Source organism: Thalassophryne amazonica, chromosome 5, assembly GCF_902500255.1.
Source record: "Thalassophryne amazonica chromosome 5, fThaAma1.1, whole genome shotgun sequence".
Lineage (NCBI taxonomy): Eukaryota > Metazoa > Chordata > Actinopteri > Batrachoidiformes > Batrachoididae > Thalassophryne > Thalassophryne amazonica.
In genome coordinates this window covers 35,953,140-35,973,831 of record NC_047107.1, presented here as the reverse complement: position 1 = coordinate 35,973,831, position 20,692 = coordinate 35,953,140, and the positions used below count along the sequence as shown (strand labels likewise).

Below are 20,692 nucleotides of genomic sequence, written 5' to 3'. Positions count from 1 at the left end.
ATATAGTGCAACACAAATTTAAAACAAAAGAAAATGTGATACTTACAGGCTGTACTGATTGCTGGGGTTGATTTTGTCGCAAAGTCGGAACTGACCCTCTACTGAGTATTAAATGCCGACTGAAGCCAGCTCGAAATTGAGCAAGGTTGGTTAAACAGTCCTCCGTGAAACGCGCAGAGCAAAGAAATAGTCGGCGGTTGTATGTCCTGGGGATGCGGTTAAAAATGAATAAAAGCCAGTGATCGCGTACACTGCTTTCCGTGGGAAGAATATGGAAAGATCGTAGTCCGCTATGACAGCCTGGGAAGGCACACCTGTAGCTCGCCATTGCTCCTCTTCCAGTGGTAGGAATGGGTGGGCACAACCTTATGAATAATTAATTTCGAAGGGGCGTGTGTGGGGGGAGCTATTGTTGAAAATGTGACGCAATGTTTCCCTCAAACACGAATTGGCCTATTTTCTGGCGGCAATTCAAAAAAGGAGAATTACTTGAAACAGAGGTTCTGAAACTTGCTGGCACTTCGTGTGTTTTCCCCACAGCGGGGAGACTCTGAACTAACACCAAAAACATGAAAAAGATGATTCTGATTCTCTATCCCCTTTAAAATGTTAATTTACTCTTACATATTTATATTTTGTTTCGGTTCTTGTTATTACATACACATTATTATTACTTCTATTTTGTCTTTTGGTTTTTAAATGGGCCACAATGGAAATAAGCGTTTTCACTTTCTTATGTCATTCATGTATTTTTAATGTGTTTCTAATTATATTATGTGCTTACTTTGAACTTACTAAATAAAATCAAGCATGCACTTTTAATATATAGATGATTTGCCAGCCCTTGCTCGAATGGCATGTGAGTCCAGAATGTAATTATCAACGTCCATTGTTCAGTGTTGTTAGCTAATATCAGTCGTTTCTCCAAAAATATTAGCCCTATCAACATTCCATTTTGGCAGTGTTCATCCTTGACCCAAAATACATAAGCATAACATACGGAAAATGTCATCTCTCCCCAGCTTGCCCATGAGCAAAGTTATATGCACATATGCAGACTATTTTGTCTTTTCTGCATTCTGCCACAAGCAGGTGCTTTTATTTTATTTATTTATTTTAAACACAGACTGTGGGGTAAGACATCAAATGCACTACAGTTCTCACTCATGGTAACATCAACATGACAGTAACTAAACTGATTAAACCAATTGAACTACTAAAACATAATTAACAACACTAACACTGTTAAACGAACATGAACCACAAAACCCCGAACTCCCATAGTGCATTGCAGCACAACATTCATTGTTCACTGTTGTTAGCTAATATCACTAAGTTCTCCAAAAATATTACTCCTATCAACTTTCCATTTTTGCAGCGTTCATCCTTGACCCACAGTTTCTCTGTGATCGAAGCGCACTTGGCTATTATAATATGCATTACATGGGGTTTTCAATGTTAAATTTAAATGGCCACAAAATCTGTAATCTGGATCAGATCCAAATCAAACTTTATCAATCGATAAAGGATACTATCCTACATAACACTCTCAAATATGAAAGAAATTTGATCTGTATTGACAGAGTTACGAATTTTTTGAAAATTCGTTCAATGTTAAAGACAGAGATTTTCCAATTTTCCAAGATTTTTCATGGCTTTGACCTTTGACCTGAGTCAGTTCTTGCCTATCAGGATACAAATCTTCAGTAAAAATTTCATGATATATGAAAAATTGTGGGCTCCAGGCTGTTCACAAACAGACAAACAAACGGGCAAAAACATAACCCTATTAACGCCACAGCCCTATTAATTTTGGAGATTAAAAAAACAGCCCAGAGTGACTGTGTGAACTGCACTAAGTCATGAAGTGAATTGTAGCTGAACACAGGTGGAGTGACTTTCAAACAGGTAATAGGCTAGCACCTGAGGTTACGTCATTTTTATGGCTAAAATTAGCTCTGAATGTGTGCATTTTTCAGATGCTGTATGGCTAATTTTATTTTTTAATCAGCTACACCAGAACTCGCACAAGTGTTGTAAGTAATGATTCATAATCTGGTGTATCATTTTTTTTTTTTTAAATACAGTGTTGATTGGAGTGAGATATCCCCTTTAACTTACTTCAGATAGGGAATAATTTGCTGACTGGCCATGTAAACCCATGCAGGGAGAAATGCATAACTCTGTAACCAAGAAACCAACTCCTATCATCACTAGACCAATGACCTAAAACAGATTTTAAAGATGAAAACCTACACTAGTATCTGCCCCAAAATATTTGCCAACTGTCATATACCATATGGGCAGGAAATTGCTTCCACTGGCATTTGAAAAAGGCAAAATGCTGGAGCTACATCTCATTTAAAATAAACAGCCTTGTCTGACACAGAAAGAGACAATCTTTTTCTTTGTCGTTTTCAAAAAGTGTTCCGTAAACATGGCACTGTTTCAAGAAATATCTCTGTATTTCTGAATATATATATATATATATATATATATCTATCAATCAATCAATTTTTTTTTTTTATATAGCACCAAATCACAACAAACAGTTGCCCCAAGGCGCTTTATATTGTAAGGCAAGGCCATACAATAATTATGTAAAACCCCAATGGTCAAAACGACCCCCTGTGAGCAAGCACTTGGCTACAGTGAGAAGGAAAAACTCCCTTTTAACAGGAAGAAACCTCCAGCAGAACCAGGCTCAGGGAGGGGCAGTCTTCTGCTGGGACTGGTTGGGGCTGAGAAAGAGAACCAGGAAAAAGACATGCTGTGGAGGGGAGCAGAGATCGATCACTAATGATTAAATGCAGAGTGGTGCATACAGAGCAAAAAGAGAAAGAAACAGTGCATCATGGGAACCCCCCAGCAGTCTACGTCTATAGCAGCATAACTAAGGGATGGTTCAGGGTCACCTGATCCAGCCCTAACTATAAGCTTTAGCAAAAAGGAAAGTTTTAAGCCTAATCTTAAAAGTAGAGAGGGTGTCTGTCTCCCTGATCTGAATTGGGAGCTGGTTCCACAGGAGAGGAGCCTGAAAGCTGAAGGCTCTGGCTCCCATTCTACTCTTACAAACCCTAGGAACTACAAGTAAGCCTGCAGTCTGAGAGCGAAGCGCTCTATTGGGGTGATATGGTACTACGAGGTCCCTAAGATAAGATGGGACCTGATTATTCAAAACCTTATAAGTAAGAAGGAGAATTTTAATTCTATTCTAGAATTAACAGGAAGCCAATGAAGAGAGGCCAATATGGGTGAGATATGCTCTCTCCTTCTAGTCCCCGTTAGTACTCTAGCTGCAGCATTTTGAATTAACTGAAGGCTTTTTAGGGAACTTTTAGCACAACCTGATAATAATGAATTACAATAGTCCAGCCTAGAGGAAATAAATGCATGAATTAGTTTTTCAGCATCACTCTGAGACAAGACCTTTCTAATTTTAGAGATATTGCGTAAATGCAAAAAAGCAGTCCTACATATTTGTTTAATATGCGCTTTGAATGACATATCCTGATCAAAAATGACTCCAAGATTTCTCACAGTATTACTAGAGGACAGGGTAATGCCATCCAGAGTAAGGATCTGGTTAGACACCATGTTTCTAAGATTTGTGGGGCCAAGTACAATAACTTCAGTTTTATCTGAGTTTAAAAGCAGGAAATTAGAGGTCATCCATGTCTTTATGTCTGTAAGACAATCCTGCAGTTTAGCTAATTGGTGTGTGTCCTCTGGCTTCATGGATAGATAAAGCTGGGTATCATCTGCGTAACAATGAAAATTTAAGCAATACCGTCTAATAATACTGCCTAAGGGAAGCATGTATAAAGTGAATAAAATTGGTCCTAGCACAGAACCTTGTGGAACTCCATAATTAACTTTAGTCTGTGAAGAAGATTCCCCATTTACATGAATAAATTGTAATCTATTAGACAAATATGATTCAAACCACCGCAGCGCAGTGCCTTTAATACCTATGGCAGGGGTGGCCAAGTTCGGTCCTTGAGAGCCACACTCCTGACACTCTTAGTTGTCTCCCTGCTCCAACACACCTGAATCCAATGAAAGACTCGTTAGCAGACTTTTAATGAGCCTTTCATTGGATTCAGGTGTGTTGGAGCAGGGAGACAACTAAGAGTGTCAGGAGTGTGGCTCTTGAGGACCGAACTTGGCCACCCCTGACCTATGGCATGCTCTAATCTCTGTAATAAAATTTTATGGTTAACAGTATCAAAAGCAGCACTGAGGTCTAACAGAACAAGCACAGAGATGAGTCCACTGTCCGAGGCCATAAGAAGATCATTTGTAACCTTCACTAATGCTGTTTCTGTACTATGATGAATTCTAAAACCTGACTGAAACTCTTCAAATATATATATATATATATATATATATATATATATATATATATATATATATATATATATATATATATATATATATATATATATATACTCAACAAAAATATAAACGCAACACTTTTGGTTTTGCTCCCATTTTGTATGAGATGAACTCAAAGATCTAAAACTTTTTCCACATACACAATATCACCATTTCCCTCAAATATTGTTCACAAACCAGTCTAAATCTGTGATAGTGAGCACTTCTCCTTTGCTGAGATAATCCATCCCACCTCACAGGTGTGCCATATCAAGATGCTGATTAGACACCATGATTAGTGCACAGGTGTGCCTTAGACTGCCCACAATAAAAGGCCACCCTGAAAGGTGCAGTTTTATCACACAGCACAATGCCACAGATGTTGCAAGATTTGAGGGAGCGTGCAATTGGCATGCTGACAGCAGGAATGTCAACCAGAGCTGTTGCTCGTGTATTGAAAGTTCATGTCTCTACCATAAGCCGTCTCCAAAGGCGTTTCAGAGAATTTGGCAGTACATCCAACCAGCCTCACAACCGCAGACCACCTGTAACCACACCAGCCCAGGACCTCCACATCCAGCATGTTCACCTCCAAGATCGTCTGAGACCAGCCACTCGGACAGCTGCTGGAACAATCGGTTTGCATAACCAAAGAATTTCTGCACAAACTGTCAGAAACCGTCTCAGGGAAGCTCATCTGCATGCTCGTCGTCCTCATCAGGGTCTCGACCTGACTCCAGTTCGTCGTCGTAACCGACTTGAGTGGGCAAATGCTCACATTCGCTGGTGTTTGGCACGTTGGAGAGGTGTTCTCTTCTCGGATGATGCGAAGGAGATGTGTTGCACTGCATGAGGCATATGGTGGTCACACCAGATACTGACTGGTATCCCCCCCCCCAATAAAACAAAACACCTTTCAGAGTGGCCTTTTATTGTGGACAGTCTAAGGCACACCTGTGCACTAATCATGGTGTCTAATCAGTATCTTGATATGGCCCACCTGTGAGGTGGGATGGATTATCTCAGCAAAGGAGAAGTGCTCACTATCACAGATTTCAACTGGTTTGTGAACAATATTTGAAGGAAATGGTGATATTGTGTATGTGGAAAAAGTTTTAGATCTTTGAGTTCATCTCATACAAAATGGGAGCAAAACCAAAAGTGTTGCGTTTAAATTTTTGTTGAGTATATATAAATAAAAGTGTTGATCCACTGGCTGCTCACCTCCTCGCAATGAAGGATTTGCACTTTGAAGGAATCAAGGTCAACTATCCAAAAAAATGCCTTTATTCGGATTCTATCAAAGTTTTCATCTGTTTGTCAACAAAGTGGCATCAATGCAGCTTTTGCAGAAAAGCTACACTCACAGCCCAGTTTTTCACAGAGTGCATTCTAAGGATGGGGTCAATCTGATCCAGTATCTGTATCGGATTCCAAAACCAACGTAATTCACAGATCTGGCATATCCGATACAGCCTGCAGAGTTTTCCAATCCAGGAGCCACGTGTGTGTTTGTGTTTTCTGCTGAAACATCTTGTTGGCTGCTTTGCTAACTGAATGCAAACTGTGGAAATCCATTTCACATTGCAGCCAGCGAGCAGGCAAGTATTTAAGCAGCACTGACTGTGGATGATCAACATGTCCGCTGTATTTTACACTAGAAACACGGCAAAGCAAGACAGCAACGTGTAATGTTTGCAAAGCCGTTGTACTGAGGCGGAAGCGCCTTCACAACCTACAATATAGTCAACTTAAACATTTGAAAAAAGTGCCACATTAAAGAGCACAAGGCTTTATTAGCCAGGACCACAAAGACAGAAGGAGTCAGCCGGAAGGGTGCAACAAGCTAGCCAAACCGACTCCAAATATGTGTAAATTAAGCACTTTTATTCATATTTTTGAGAGAGAGAGCTGTCTTTTCTCTATTAAGTCTATGCTTTTTTTCCAAGACTTGCCATTTCCCTTTTCTCCACTTCAAAAGAAATCCAATTTATGAACTGAAATCGTGTATACCACGCTTTTTTATTATCGGATTACTGAAGTGCATGTAAATGCAAGAGATGACGTTATTACAGCTATCTGATTGCTAATAGTTATCTGATTATCATGGTCATGTAAACGTGCTCCGCTATGGGGAGCTCATCTCCCGTGATGTGTGTGTGTGTGTGTGTGTGTGTTGCGCTTGGTTTTTTCACAGGGCCACCCCAAAAATTGCATTCGAGTACATGTACCATTTTGAGGACAGTGTACTTCCAAAATGCCATAAGAAACCACCAAAAATAATTAAAACTACCTGGTACATACTTCTTTCACCAAAACATCAAATCTACGCTTGCATCTTAGATGTACCTTCTGGCAAATTGTAATTGAGCTTTCATGTCTTCTTTATAAGAAAATCCTCCTCTACATCACTTCATCATGAAGCTGTATATAACTGGGGACACAAAATATCATAAAAATCAACAATAATGATAACTAATATTAACTCAAACAGAGCTCTGGAATCGGAATAGTATCAGTATCGGCAGATACCCAAAAACAGGTATCAAGATCGGAACTGAAAAAAAATGTGGATCGCTGCATCCCATTCACGTGCATGTGCAGCGCCTGCAGGGAGTGACTATTTTGCCAGCCGCTGGTGCTTACAGTCCGGGAAAGCTCAAAAACTTGTAAAGATGCAAAAAAATAAATTACCTGGGAAAACGGAGAAGGGAACACCCTAAATTTGAAAATTCATGTGATGTCACTGTGCCATTATTCCATGGCTTAGAGAGAGCCCTGGGCTTGTTGAATGTGGCTGGACAAACACAGGGGCAGGGGTAGGGGGGTCGAAAGACAAAAAGGTGACTATGACAATCTGATGTTTAATAAACATTATGTGGAACTTTGAAACATGTAAAGTTACAAAGCCCTGTGTGCAGGAAGCAGCATCAGACAGCAGTACGGTGTTCGCTGTGATTAATGTGTGCCGCTTATGTAAGTAGCAAAATCAGCGGGATGAGGTTGTGTTGTAAAGTATAAATTTATTATTTGTCATTTTGTCCAGTGTGATTTACACTTATTCGATTTTTTTTTTTAAACTGACTGTGCCAGTTAGACTGCAACCAGAAAAACAGCTGACTGCAAATTTCATCTAAAAAAAGGTAAATAATAATTATGTGCCACCTCTGGTGGACTGGATGAGACTACATGCAGTGGACAGACACTAGTTGATCCTCAGCAGGTAACAGCAAGTGACATCACACAGCAGTACATTAGACTACCAGTTTTTTTTTTTTTAGTAAACTTAAAATTTATAAAATAGTGCTTCACATTCATTTTGCCGTTCTCCGTATCATGCAATAAATAAATAAATAAGATCAAAGTCTCTAAAACCTATATTCTGATTCATGATATGCTGTCAATTAATTTCTATGTTTAGACTATCAGCACCTTCATAGCAAACCAGTTAAAGGTCATCACAGATTCATTTAACAGATATAATAATACTGATTCTATAAATTTCAGTGGAGAAGTTGGTGTCACTGAAATTAAGACTAATTTCAGTCATTGTAATGGAAATGCTTTTACGCAAATTTTTAGACGCTTTTCTGGAAATGAAACCACAAAGCAGTGACATGAAAACATCGACACACGGTGAACAGTTTTCCACTCACATTTCCAAAGAGTGCAACAATTGCTTATATTTGGGGGGGAAAAAATGACAAATATTTGCTTTAACTAAGTAATATCTGTGTACAGTTTTGTACAGTATTTCTCTGACTCCATTTGCACTAATTATACGTATATTCATAAGAAAGGATGAAAAACAGCATTCAAACTCCTAAGCGGCATGCAATGCATGACGGGTCATGTGTGATCGATACAGCTCCTCTCTAATCAATCTACAGGTAGCAACCACTGCTAACAGGGCCCTGGATATGGCTTGTGCATAGGTGTGAACCTGACTCCAGAAAGGGTAAAGAGGGTGCAGGTTCTTAGTAACCACCAACTCCACCAGGTGATTTCACTGATGACCTCATCCCACCTGATATTAATCACTGAAATCACCTGGTGGAGTTGGTGGTTACAAAGAAACCTGCACCCTCTTTGTCCTTTCTGGAGTCAGGCTGACAGCTATGCTTGTGGTCCACGCTCAGTCACTCCAAATAACCACATCCTAATTATTGATAATTTTATACCTTAAAAATAGTTTGTTTTGTATGAGAACCGCAGGTGGAAGGTTTGTCATAATTTAATTTTTTTGAGGAAGTACAACATAAGTACAAATTCTTCTCATTTTGAGTAGATCTGTGTGTGAACAGAAGAAAAAAAAACAAGGGTTTCAGTTTATAAGAGGCTTTTCTTAAGCTTTCCTTTTAAAACATCCTCATTCACCATTGAAACATTTAAAAAAAACTTTGCAAGTATCACTGGAGATGCATTCGTTTAGTAAGTCACGATATTTCAAAGAAAAAAAAACACAAAACAACAAAAAGATTTCCACGACAAATAAAAGTGTTGGCTTTCACACAAAAGACAGGACACCAGAAAAGCAGGTTCTTCTTCACAGCAGCGGCATATTTCCTGTACACAGTGACTTATGATTAAGAGTTTCCCATTTAGCTCACCAGGTTCCTTGTTTAAATAGAAATTATCTACCAAACATCACTTTGGTAGGTACTTTCAAACAAAGCAGTAACACACAGAAAGACTGAACCCAGCTGCAAGCTTCAATGATCTCCATTGTTCACTGCAGTGTAAACTATTGTTCTTCACGTAGTCAATGATGAATGAGTACTGAAGTGACAAGGCATAAGGTGCCCTGACACAAACATGTTTATGATTCACGCAACAGCACAACCTGTGTTGTGATGTGTTGTGCTGGAGAGTAAACACGTCTTTAACAGGTTCAGACAGGACGCGAGAGGAGCGCCGGTACGTGCTATTGCGCACAGAGAATTCAGAAATGTTCAAAAAAAATCTTTCACGCACAAATGTCGTGCTATGTGGCACTATCTAATCTGCAACACGACGTGCAGCTCGTCAAGTGAAGTAAACAAGTAAACAAGAAGTAAACAGAGCGAGTGATGACGTCAGCGGATCGCATCAGAGCGCCGCTCATCTGAAGGATTAAAACAAGAAGTTAAATCTGCTTAAGGCCATACCACTTTGAATACGCCCAATCTCGTATGATCTCGGAAGATAAGTAGAGTCGGGCCTGGCTAGTACGTGGATGGGAGACAGCCTCGGAATACCAGGTGCCTTAAGCTCTCCTTCGTTGTCCTTTGGCCTCCACGTTAGAAATATTACAAGTACTAGGACTGCTTTCTTCCACCTGCGAAATATAGCGAAGATTCGTCCCATCCTGTCTATGGCTGAGGCTGAGACCCTGATCCATGCATTTATCTCTTCTAGATTGGACTACTGCAATGTTCTATTTTCTGGTTTACCGCAGTCTAGCATTGGGGGTCTCCAATTGGTTCAAAATGCTGCAGCCAGACTTTTGACACGAAGCAGAAAGTTCGACCACATTACACCATTTTGGCATCCCTTCACTGGCTTCCTGTCCCAGTGAGATCAGATTTTAAGGTTCTGCTACTAACCTATAAAATTATTCATGGACTGGCACCTCCCTACCTAGCTGACCTAATTAAGCCTTACATACCGGCCCTGGGCTTTACGTTCTCAGGGTGCAGGACTACTTTGTGTCCCTAAGGTGAATAAGAAGTCTGCAGGTCACAGATATTTCTCTTATCGTGCCCCTGTTCTGTGGAATGATCTCCCTGTGTCAATAAGACAGTCCGATTCTGTGGAGACTTTCAAGTCAAGACTTAAGACGCACTTATTTTCCCTTTCATATGGCTAGCATACTGGTACAGTTTTGTTTTACGCTTTTTACTCTTAATTCATTTTATTAGTAATTGGAGCTAAATTCTGGGTCTTTTAGTGAAGTTTAGGGCTAGTGGCCAGCGATCACCTTAGTATTTCTCTGTTTTTCTTGTTGTTTAATGCTGACAAATTATACAGTATTTCTTGTCTTTCTGATGCCTGATTCTGTTTTTTCTCTCTGTTTAAGGTGCAGCTCCATCCAGAGATGGGAGTTGTGTTCGTGTTGGCGATCCTCCTGTCCTGTGCGCCAATAGCATTTCTTGTATATTCGTCCGTGAATTGTTCTGTAATTTATGTTTTGTAGCATGGCCCAAGCAGAGGGTCACCCCTTTGAGTGTGGTCTGCTTGAGGTTTCTTCCTCAGAGGGAGTTTTTCCTTACCACTGTTGCTCTGGGGGTTGGTAAGGTTAGACCTTACCTGTGTGAAGCGCTTTGAGGCAACTCTGTTGTGAATTGGTGCTATATAAATGAAAATAAATTGAAATTGAAAATTGAATTGAACTGTTATAAACATATTTTAACAGCTGCACCGAAGAAGGAAAAAAAAAAAAACACGCAACTGTTTTATCAAGCCATGACAATGTAAACAAGTCAAATAATTACCTTTTTAGCCGGCTCAAAATGCTTTCTGCAGCTTGTTAGGCACGCGCACAGCTCCGGCTGCAGCCTCCTCTGTGATTCAGGAAGTGATTAGAGCTGCTTTTGCAATTTGCAGAAAAAAAAAGATTAATCCACCACAAAATAATTATTTAATATACGCAGCGTCCAGCACAGAGCACATGGCAGCTGGTAAAACAAAGAACGGCATCCAGCTGTTAATACAAGTCGTGCTGTTGCGTGAATCAAAAACATGCTCGTGTCAGGGCACCTTTAGATTGAGAAGTCCCCACAGACACACCTGACCAAAGCAGAAATCCCTCATCATCCTATGCAATGTGCAGATAAGTCACATGTCTGTACAAAAGCCACACCTCCTACTTAATGCTAAAATCTCCACATTTTTCTAGTAATGTTATGTCATCATACAAACCTGGTGTGATCCAAATACAGGATAACCTTCAGGTCAGATTAGATGCAAGCGACAGGCAAAGAGACAAGCTGCCAGAGTGGGAATTCTGCTGCAAGAAGAGACAAAAGTTGCCATGCTACCAGCTAGGCAGGATCAAAATAGACAAGAAGTCTATTTTATGTAGATGTTGAGCAACATGACACAGCGACTGCCAATCTGAGTGAAGGCAGCGTGACATTAGCTGGCTGCTCACTGGAACAAAACAATCCAAGGTGGTGGAAAACACTCAAACCGTTGAACAAACGTCATTTTTTTTGGTTCCTTTAAGGGTAAAAATAAATTGGGCGAAATTTCATGAGATTTGAAAAATATTAACCACTGCCACCCAGCTCCTGTTTTTGTGACGTGCGAGTGACATTTTGAGTTACAGACTGGATACATTAGTTCAATAGTGGCAGATTTTGTTACATCTGCCTCAGGTCGCATTTTTGAGGCATTCAACGTCAACATGGACTTCCTCATCAAGGACCCCTCAGAGTGGGAGGAGGACCCGTCATTCCAATGGTAAAGCAGGTCCTGGATAACTTTGCTGCTGTCAATGATTTTTCTGAGCGAGGAGTTGCACTTATCCAGGATTACAATCAGATTCTAACGAAGATGAACAGAAAAGACAATTCCTGCTGCAAGTTGTTGAGTGACAGACGTCAGTTCCCGGGGATGAAGAAAATCAGAAACAAGCGCCACTCCCCATGACTGTTTGTTTTCACCAAATAGGTGGACAGTGACATGTAATACTTCTCCCCTGTATGGTCAGTTAAAGGAGAAAGGATTGTTGTTTCAATTTGTATTTCATTTGTAAACAGGTACATTACTATTGCTGGTTTGGAACAATATGCTCAACCATTGCAATTTCCACCCCACGTGCAGCAGTGGTTATAGAAGGGTCGCACTGAAATAAAATTTTGCACAAAACATTTTCTCATCAAGATGAACAATTTTGTCAAGAAGTACCTTCAGAAAGTCATTTTTATTTTTGGTATACTGTGGAGGACCACCCCCCCCCCCCAAAAAGAATTGTAAAGTTAGCTAGAAATAAACATTTCTAAATCTAAAAATGGATTTTTGGAATCCGACAGCATCTCTGAAATGATTGTCAATACAGAAATGTTAGCGTGCTAACAACAGATACAGGAACGTCACAGTGGAAGAGGTTTGACTGAAACAAAAAGAAAACTTGCAGCATAGAGGAACATTGGGCTTTCCTGTCCTTTAGGCTCCAGTAAAAAATTTGTTTATCATCTCCGCCCACATACCGAAATTAGCCCACATCAATTTTTTATATACATATTTATTTATTTTTTTTTTTTGAGTGAATTTCATTGACGGTAATACAACTGGTGCAAGAACCTGCACGACCACTAGGTGGAGAGTATGCTTTAGCCAAAGTTTACAGAGCTGGGCCCGGAACTTACTTGTCACTGACAACCACAGACATGAGGACAATTGCCGATAAAGCCAAGAAGCTGAAGCCATGGTACGGGGTGCGCATTCCTCCCGAGGCGACCATGAGGGATATTTACAGCCAGTATGCATGTGGTATGCTGCACAATGGAGGTAGCTTGGATGCTAAGTACAGTGGTTGCAAGGTGAGTTTTTCCTCAGGGAGTTGTAGCTCTGTGTTGACACATTCTATTCCATGTGCCTTCTGGCAAACTGTAGCTGAAATTTCCCATCTTTTGAGAAAACAAAAAAACCTCTCTTGTATCAGACAAAATTAATAAATAAGTAAATAAAAATCCACCCTCCCTCTTGACTTTTTTTCCTGATTTCAAGGATGATAAAATTCTTTCCTTTGTTTTCATGGAGACTTCTACACTTTCTGTCATTAAATATTGTGCACAGTAACACCAAGTAACCACAAGCTGGCCACGTCCTTGGAACACCAGCAACTGCTTGTTGCCCTGATTTGTAAAAGGTAAAAAAAATATATATATTCATAGGACAGGAAATTTGTGCCATCATTGTTTGAAGGGGGGGGGGGAGTCCACTTCAATCAGGTGTGTTGTGGAGTGGATGTCTAGGAAATCTGTTTACAGACACACACACACACACACACACACAAAAGTGTACACCTCAGTGTCTCAGTTTTTCTGTTTTCACCGAGACAGTCATCATCTAAACAGCGATTAACCAGCTGAAGTGAAATGTTAGCAACATCACGTTCTCCCCAATAAACATCTGTTCCTCCTCAACTCGACGATGATTTCGTAAGCTCCACCCAAACCATCCAATCAGCTGTTCTTTTCTGCTCTCCATGTTTTTCCCACCATACTGTTGAGTTCATATGCGGGAAAATGTAATCAAAGGTTCAACGCATTTGGGGTTCAATGTCTTCCACTGCTCCTTCAAAATATTTTCAACTCTTACAGCACAGTCTTCCTCTTTATTCATCCTGCCCACTTTTGTCTGCTTTACATTTAGGTCCTTTTCTCATTTAACAACACTTTTAAACATTCCTGGCTGCTAATGTCACATTTAGATTTATAACCACCCAACAGAAGCTGTGTAATGTGGTGTACAACAATCCCTTAGTCTGCCTAGATACCATAGCATACCCTTTATTTATATAGCACATTTCACAAACATAATTTCCATAGTGCTGTGCAAAAAAAAAAAAACACACATACACACACGCTGTGTTAAAAGCCAAAGCATAAAAATGGGTCAAGACTTAAAACACTCTACAGTGAGGGCTGTTCGGATGTTATGGGGCAAATCATTCCACAGCTGAGGGCCCACCACAGAAAAAGCCCGGTCTCCCCTGGTTTTAAGTCTTGTCACAGGCACCACAAGCTGGCCCTCGGACCACAAAGCACGGGGAGGCTAATAAATTTGGATGAGGTCCGAAATGTATGTCGGAGCCAGCCCATTCAAAGCTTTAAAAACAAACAATAGAATCTTAAAGTCAACTCTAAAATGAACTGGAAGCCAGTGCAGAGACGCCAAAACCGGAGTGATGTGCTCTTATTTTCTGCTACCACTTAAGAGACACGCAGCAGAATTTTGGACCAACTGTAAGCGAGAAAGTGCATTTTGGCTGATGCCGATAAAAAGTGCATTACAGTAGCCTAAACGAGAGGAGACAAAAGCGTGCATGACTTAAATAGTTGTGGGTCAAACAAGCCTTGACGTCACTCAAACAATTCAGAAGAGGCGCCAAATGGGCAGAGGCAAGTTTTTTGAGTGGCAGGTAAATCTGGCAGTCATCTGCGTAAAAATGATACTGTAAGCCAAGATTTGACTCAGTGGGAGGAAGTAGAGGGCGAAAAGAACAGGATAGAGACAGTGGCAATATAAGGAGTCGGTCATGTGACTCATGGTGCCATCATGGGTTCAAAATAGTGTTTGCTGCTAATCTGCATGTAAATCCAGCTATTTTATTAATTTATTTGCAGAAAATGCCAGGTTGTTGTGCATCTGGAGGCACAAATGGATACAGCAAGGGCTTCAAGATACACAGATTTCCTTCAGATCCGAACAGAAGAAAAATTTGGGAAAATAAAGTCAGCTGTGTCGGATGGAAGCGACTTCATCATCAAATCGAGGTGATGATTGTAGAAAGAAAAGCTTGGTGACGGTCAAATTAGTCCAGAATAAAGCATAATCCAGAGACAGAGAACTTTAAAACTGTCATTGCAAGACACGGAGTTACAGACCTGCAGCTGCGTAAATCAGGCTTTAAATTCATTAAATAAATGATCATAAATTGTAAATGTATGTAAATTTGATAGCTTAACTATTTTAATATTTATTTTGATAGCACCTGTACCTGGATGTGTTGCTGTATGTGGTTAAATGATTTAAAAAAAATGTTGAAAACATTAAAGGTTCATTCAGTAGTTCAGCGCAAAATGGTGCCATGTTCTGAGTTGATGCCACTATCTAGACACACTACAACCCCCCCGTAGAATTGAATACCTGAACACGCATCAGTTTCACTTTTGATTTCTCATAGATATTGACATGCTTATTCTTGTACTTCTTTGTAAGGCACAATTAGCAAAAGCAGAAAAAGTTACTGAATTGTTGTTTAGCAATGTGAGAAACGTCACAATATGTGTAGTCATCCACAAGATAAATTTAAAAACATGTAGCCATCTAGTAACCAGATCAGCTTCTCATTAACGACTATGACAACACACAAACTCAAAGCCGGTATTTCCGGTGTCACAGATCGAACGGTCCCCCTAAAAATCAGCCCCCCTGATGATGCGGTTCACGGATTATCACCTTGTTCCTGCTTCAAACTGCACTCCAGTCACCATCTATCTCAGCGATAGATATCTGAAACTTTTGTACAACAATCATTTTCACATAAATTCAGCATTATTTCATCATAAAAGGCGGCGGAAGTGATCAGAGCTAAACGAGCTGCTAGCTGATGTGTTCACTGCGCGTCTGACTTTTCAAAGCGTCATGGAATTTCGCGTTTCTGCTTAAAATGGCCTCGTTTCTGCTTAAAACTGACTTTAGAATGATTTAAGAGGTTTTACCTTTATCATCTAAACTTTTTTCTTTCGGCTGTTCCCGTTAGGGCTCACCACAGCAGATCAATCATTTCCATCTTGCCCTGTCCTCTGTATCTTCCTCTGTCACACCAACCACCTGCATGTCCTCCCTCAGCACATCCATAAACCTCCTCTTTGGCCTCCTGTCTGGTGGCTCCATCCTCAGCATCCTTCTCCCTATATAGCCTGGGTCCCTCCTCTGCACATGTCCAAACCATATCAGTCTTGCCTGTCTGATTGCTTTGGGTGAAGAGACTCCATCTCAGATGTGCTGCTGTGGTCTGAAACGATGCATGCGCAGATGCAAAAGGTGGACCAATTTTTAGGGGCGGACCATTCGGTCTGCGACACCGGTTTTCAGCACTTCACTGTGTTTGTAAAATATGAAAGGCTAACAACAATCCCTAAGGTTAAACCAAGCTGTAAACTTCAATGGCGTCAGGTGAGGCCCTACGGGAAGTAGAAAAAGTTCCAGTTCCTTGACTGGCCGCTTGAGGCTGGCTTCAAAAGAGAGCACATTCCCATAGTAATTTGTCTTAAAATGTCCAACTTTAGAGCAGAAATAGATGTTTACAGTCTGGTACCCAAAACAGTTTTGGTCTCTTAGTTCTGCACCATGACAACTGTACGAGGATAAAAAAATACATATAATAATAATAAAAATTCTAGCTTCTTAGTTTAAGATGTTTAAACCATGAAGTTCTGTCAAATTAGGGGTGTGGTCGTTTTGAGTGACAGTGGCTCAGACAAGTGTTTTTGCCTCTCATAGCATCTTTAGCTCAGAGGTCACTCGATGCAGCCGCTAGCTGTTGCGGAGGGCCGTGTCTGTCATTTGGAGTACGAGGTCTATTAGAAAAGTATCCGACCTTATTATTTTTTTCAAAAACCATATGGATTTGAATCACGTGTGATTGCGTCAGACAAGCTTGAACCCTCGTGCGCATGCGTGAGTTTTTCCACGCCTGTCGGTTGCGTCATTTGGCACCGCCGCGACGCGCGGTATTCCTCCGCACGTCTGTCTCATTGTGCCGAAAAAGTGCTGATGTCTACGTCTTTTCACAATTCCTGTGCTAGTCAGACGGCGTCCCGGATAAAACACAGCATACAGTTTGGAAATGAACGGCACATTCCACTGTTACAGGAGTTTTTGTCATGGAAAGAGGAGCGGAGGCTTTGCACGTCGCGGCGGTGCCGCATGGCGCACAGCAACACTGTGATGAAGCCTCACGGGACATGTTCTGGCATGTCCAGGCACATCCAGAATTTCTCGGATAATCACTCGGTGGAAAAACCACCAACAGCTGTCTGAACGCCATCTCAAAGCCGTCCTGTGAGACCAAAACGGAGGTGGTTTTGTCTCGTTCCAGTAGCGAATCCATCGTGACGCGCGAAGCCTCCGGTCAGCTTTCCATGACAAAATCTCTTGTTAAAAGTGAAATCTGCCAGAAAATGGTTGATGTCCTGCTCTTGTGATAACCAGAGAAATGGCACACGATGGTCCTGGCTCCACAGAGCCATCCGTTTAGAAATGATCCGGTGGTTTGTGGCCCTCGCTGGCGGCACAGAGCGCGGCACGCCGAGCGCCCTTAAAGCTGTAGTACCAGTCCTTATTCTCTGTGAAGCCCGTAAAATTTTCACCGAAAGCCAGATAAATTTTTCGAATGGTTTCCAGCTGCCAGTCTCTAACAGTTTCTGAAAAAATTCTGATGGAAAAAAGCCCAAATCATTCCGCCATTTCCTGACAATGAAAATCCGCCGAGGGGGTGGACCACTCCTCACAGGCAAATGATGCAACCGACAGCCGTGGAAAAACTCACGCATGCACACGAGGGTTCAAGCTTGTCTGACGCAATCACACGTGATTCAAATCCATATGGTTTTTGAAGAAAATAATAAGGTCGGATACTTTTCTAATAGACCTCGTATTCTATAACAAACACCTGGAATAATATGGCTTGTGTTTTGAAATGTCCCAACTAGGCACGTGAATCTCATTACTGACAACGATTCGATACAATACCAGCGATACGATACAATGCGATTCACCCTGTTCCTAATTCGATATGTATTTTATCGTGATTCAATTGCTCACAATGTGATATGATGCAATTCAACATGATGCAAAGAAATTAATCTGCAATTCAGTAAGTTATTATGGTATTCTTCTTCTTCTTCTGATTCTACTAGAGGCAGAAGGTTTGTTTTACTCCTTATAAGCAGCAAATTTATCAGATTCAACATTAAGAAACAGGAATCGGTTCCCTCATATTTGGAACCTGTTTGATCACACTGTCAGAACTTAAACAGTAAGACAACATCACTCTCAATGAGTGACTTAATGTGAATCACTCACTGACAGGGGACTGCCTTGGCAAAAGTAATTTGAGATACTTTCTCACCAGTTTGGTGGAGCTTGGTTTACAATCTGCAGCCGTGTCGATACTGTTTGGCAGCACGGCATTCTTTACAAACGGACTGCATCTTGTCAAGTTTCCCAACTTAAAAAAAAAAAAAGCCAAAGTATCTCCAAATGCCTGATTTAAATGTTTTGGGTATGTCAAAAATCTGACTGCTTGCTCCCATTTTCATGGGCCTCCACATTTATGATGGTAGAAATGTGCTTTGAGGCTGTCTGTCTGTGGTGGTGCATTCCATGTGCCTTGGGGTGGAGAATCAATGCACGCACGCAGCAGCGATGCATCACGATTTCACCCATCAAAATGAATCGATGTACACTGAATGAATTGATACACTCGCATCGCGCACATATGTATCTAGATACCGATTCATAGCGATTCATCTCCACATGCCATAATGGATCTTCTCAGACGTCCCTGCTGCAATATTTATACTGAATGAAAGTCTTGTCTTAATGCTGTACGCTAACAGTGTTAGCACTTTTAGCAGCTGTTGGTAGCCTCAGCTATTAAACCCCATTAATGTACAATTGGGCACCGCAGTCTTGTTTGAGGGCGGGCCCTAAAGGGGTAAAATATGATGCAATTTTTCTAACATCTGGGGACAGCCCTCGTCTGTCCCCAGCAGAAACATGACACTTTCTCAGAGTTTTTGGGCAAATTACACAGCAAACAAAGAAAAAGTGATGATGCGGTGGAAAGTGGACACGTTGCTGTTTGTTTATGACCCGGAGCTCAAAAGTGTCGAGGTGGTTGTGCAAGTGAGAGAACGCAGCTACACTGTCTAAGTATTTACTTACAGACACGACCTCTCCCATTTGCCTTGTCTTTCCCTCTCAACAGGGAACCGAAAAAATGCACTATCTGCGACTGCTGGGTGATTGCAGCCGAAAACAAAACAGTACACCATTTTTCCATTAGAAGTGATGCTGTTTGTGGGGAGACTAATTCACGGGCGGAGTGTGGGAGTGTCAGTGGAAACCATTTTAAATCAGCATGTCTTAAACCGGCACGTCACCTAGGTGGCAGTGACTGCTTTTAAGTTTACTGAGCCGGCTGAATGGTTTGTGCTGACACTCCCACACTGTGCCCAGGGATTAGTCTCTGCCGTGTTTGAGCTGGCTGTGGTGACATCCCGCAATATCATCCAGGGGTTCACATGAGACTGTGCTGCCCTATTACTGAGACAATCAGTGGCTCATAACTTAACTGCCACACCAAAGCAAAATGTTAGATCCACCACCACTCAGTGCCCAAAAATATGATTTAATGAACACCTGAACAGAGGTTAGCCTGTTAGCTTAGGTGATCAAATTCAGAGGGGTGTTCAGGCTTCTTTAGTCACACACTAAGCCAACCATGCTCCACCCCTTTATGAACTGATGAGTTTATCGTGCTGCCGCTGTCAAGATGGCAACAACTAAACCATGCCCTAAATATGGGCTTCATTTAGGCTGCTCAGGGTCTCCATAAAAAAACCTATGGGTGATGTCACGCAGGCTTTGTCAGTATATACGGTCTAGGGGTTTAACAAGCAGTACCGAACAGGGCCTCAGTGCTCCCACCACTATTTCAGTGGAGGCCATATAACTCTATAGTGTTTATCAATGCATTCCAGATGCCATAAATCCACAAGCTGGCTGCCGTTAATAAAATATCTCAAAATGGTCCCTTCCTGTGTGTCATAATTTTAATTTTAGTTTGGTGTTCATATCTCAAGCGGTTGCTGAGATATAAGCAACTACTTCCATATCCTTCAGACCATTTGCTGATAAAGGCAAAATATAAAACAATAAAAGTCAGATGCTAAGCTACAGATCATCTCAATCCTTTTGTAACTATATCAATTTTGTATCCAGTGCAGGAGTTCCAAGATACTGCCCCTTTTCCCAAAAGTAATATCTCAAAGTTCTAAACAAGGTCATTTTGAAAGTCAAGATCAAAACGAAATGGGAGGTGCAAAACCTGATCACCCCCTATCTATCTCTAACAATACTGCAGTGGTATCTGCAGCCACCTGCGAGAAGTGAGGCTAATGAGATTTCGCAACGAAAGGCCTCCAAGCCTATAGGTCCTGCGATGCAATGCGGAGGGAGCCAAGAAATAAATACTAATGTAAACTAGTGCAGTGCCCATAGAAAGTTTGTATTTCTGTGCAAAATTGGGAGCTTAAGTAGATTTCTCATGGATGGTCGTATGAGGCTGTGTTTGAAGGTGGGATGTAGAAAGAGGTGTACTTATGTTATATTATTTGAATGTAGTATTTCATATTAAAAAAAAAATCAGTTTTATTATCAATTATATGAAAATAAAAGGATTCCTGTTAAACAGGTTATTGGAAGAGACTCAGACACAATTAAACAGAACATTTAGAATATTTGACACAGCAAATCAGTATCCCACCTCCTGAACACAATTTATTTAAACTTGAACTCACAGCAAATATAAGAT

General features: G+C 41.0%; 1 protein-coding gene and 1 pseudogene across 1 annotated transcript in view; one reads left to right on the top strand and one right to left on the bottom strand.

Moving 5' to 3' along the window:
- The window catches only part of abhd17b (abhydrolase domain containing 17B, depalmitoylase), an 82,303-nt gene that overhangs the window by 43,107 nt on the left and 18,504 nt on the right, over positions 1 to 20,692 (bottom strand). The window lies entirely within an intron of this gene.
- On the top strand, positions 9,511 to 9,629 carry LOC117511390 (annotated as a pseudogene).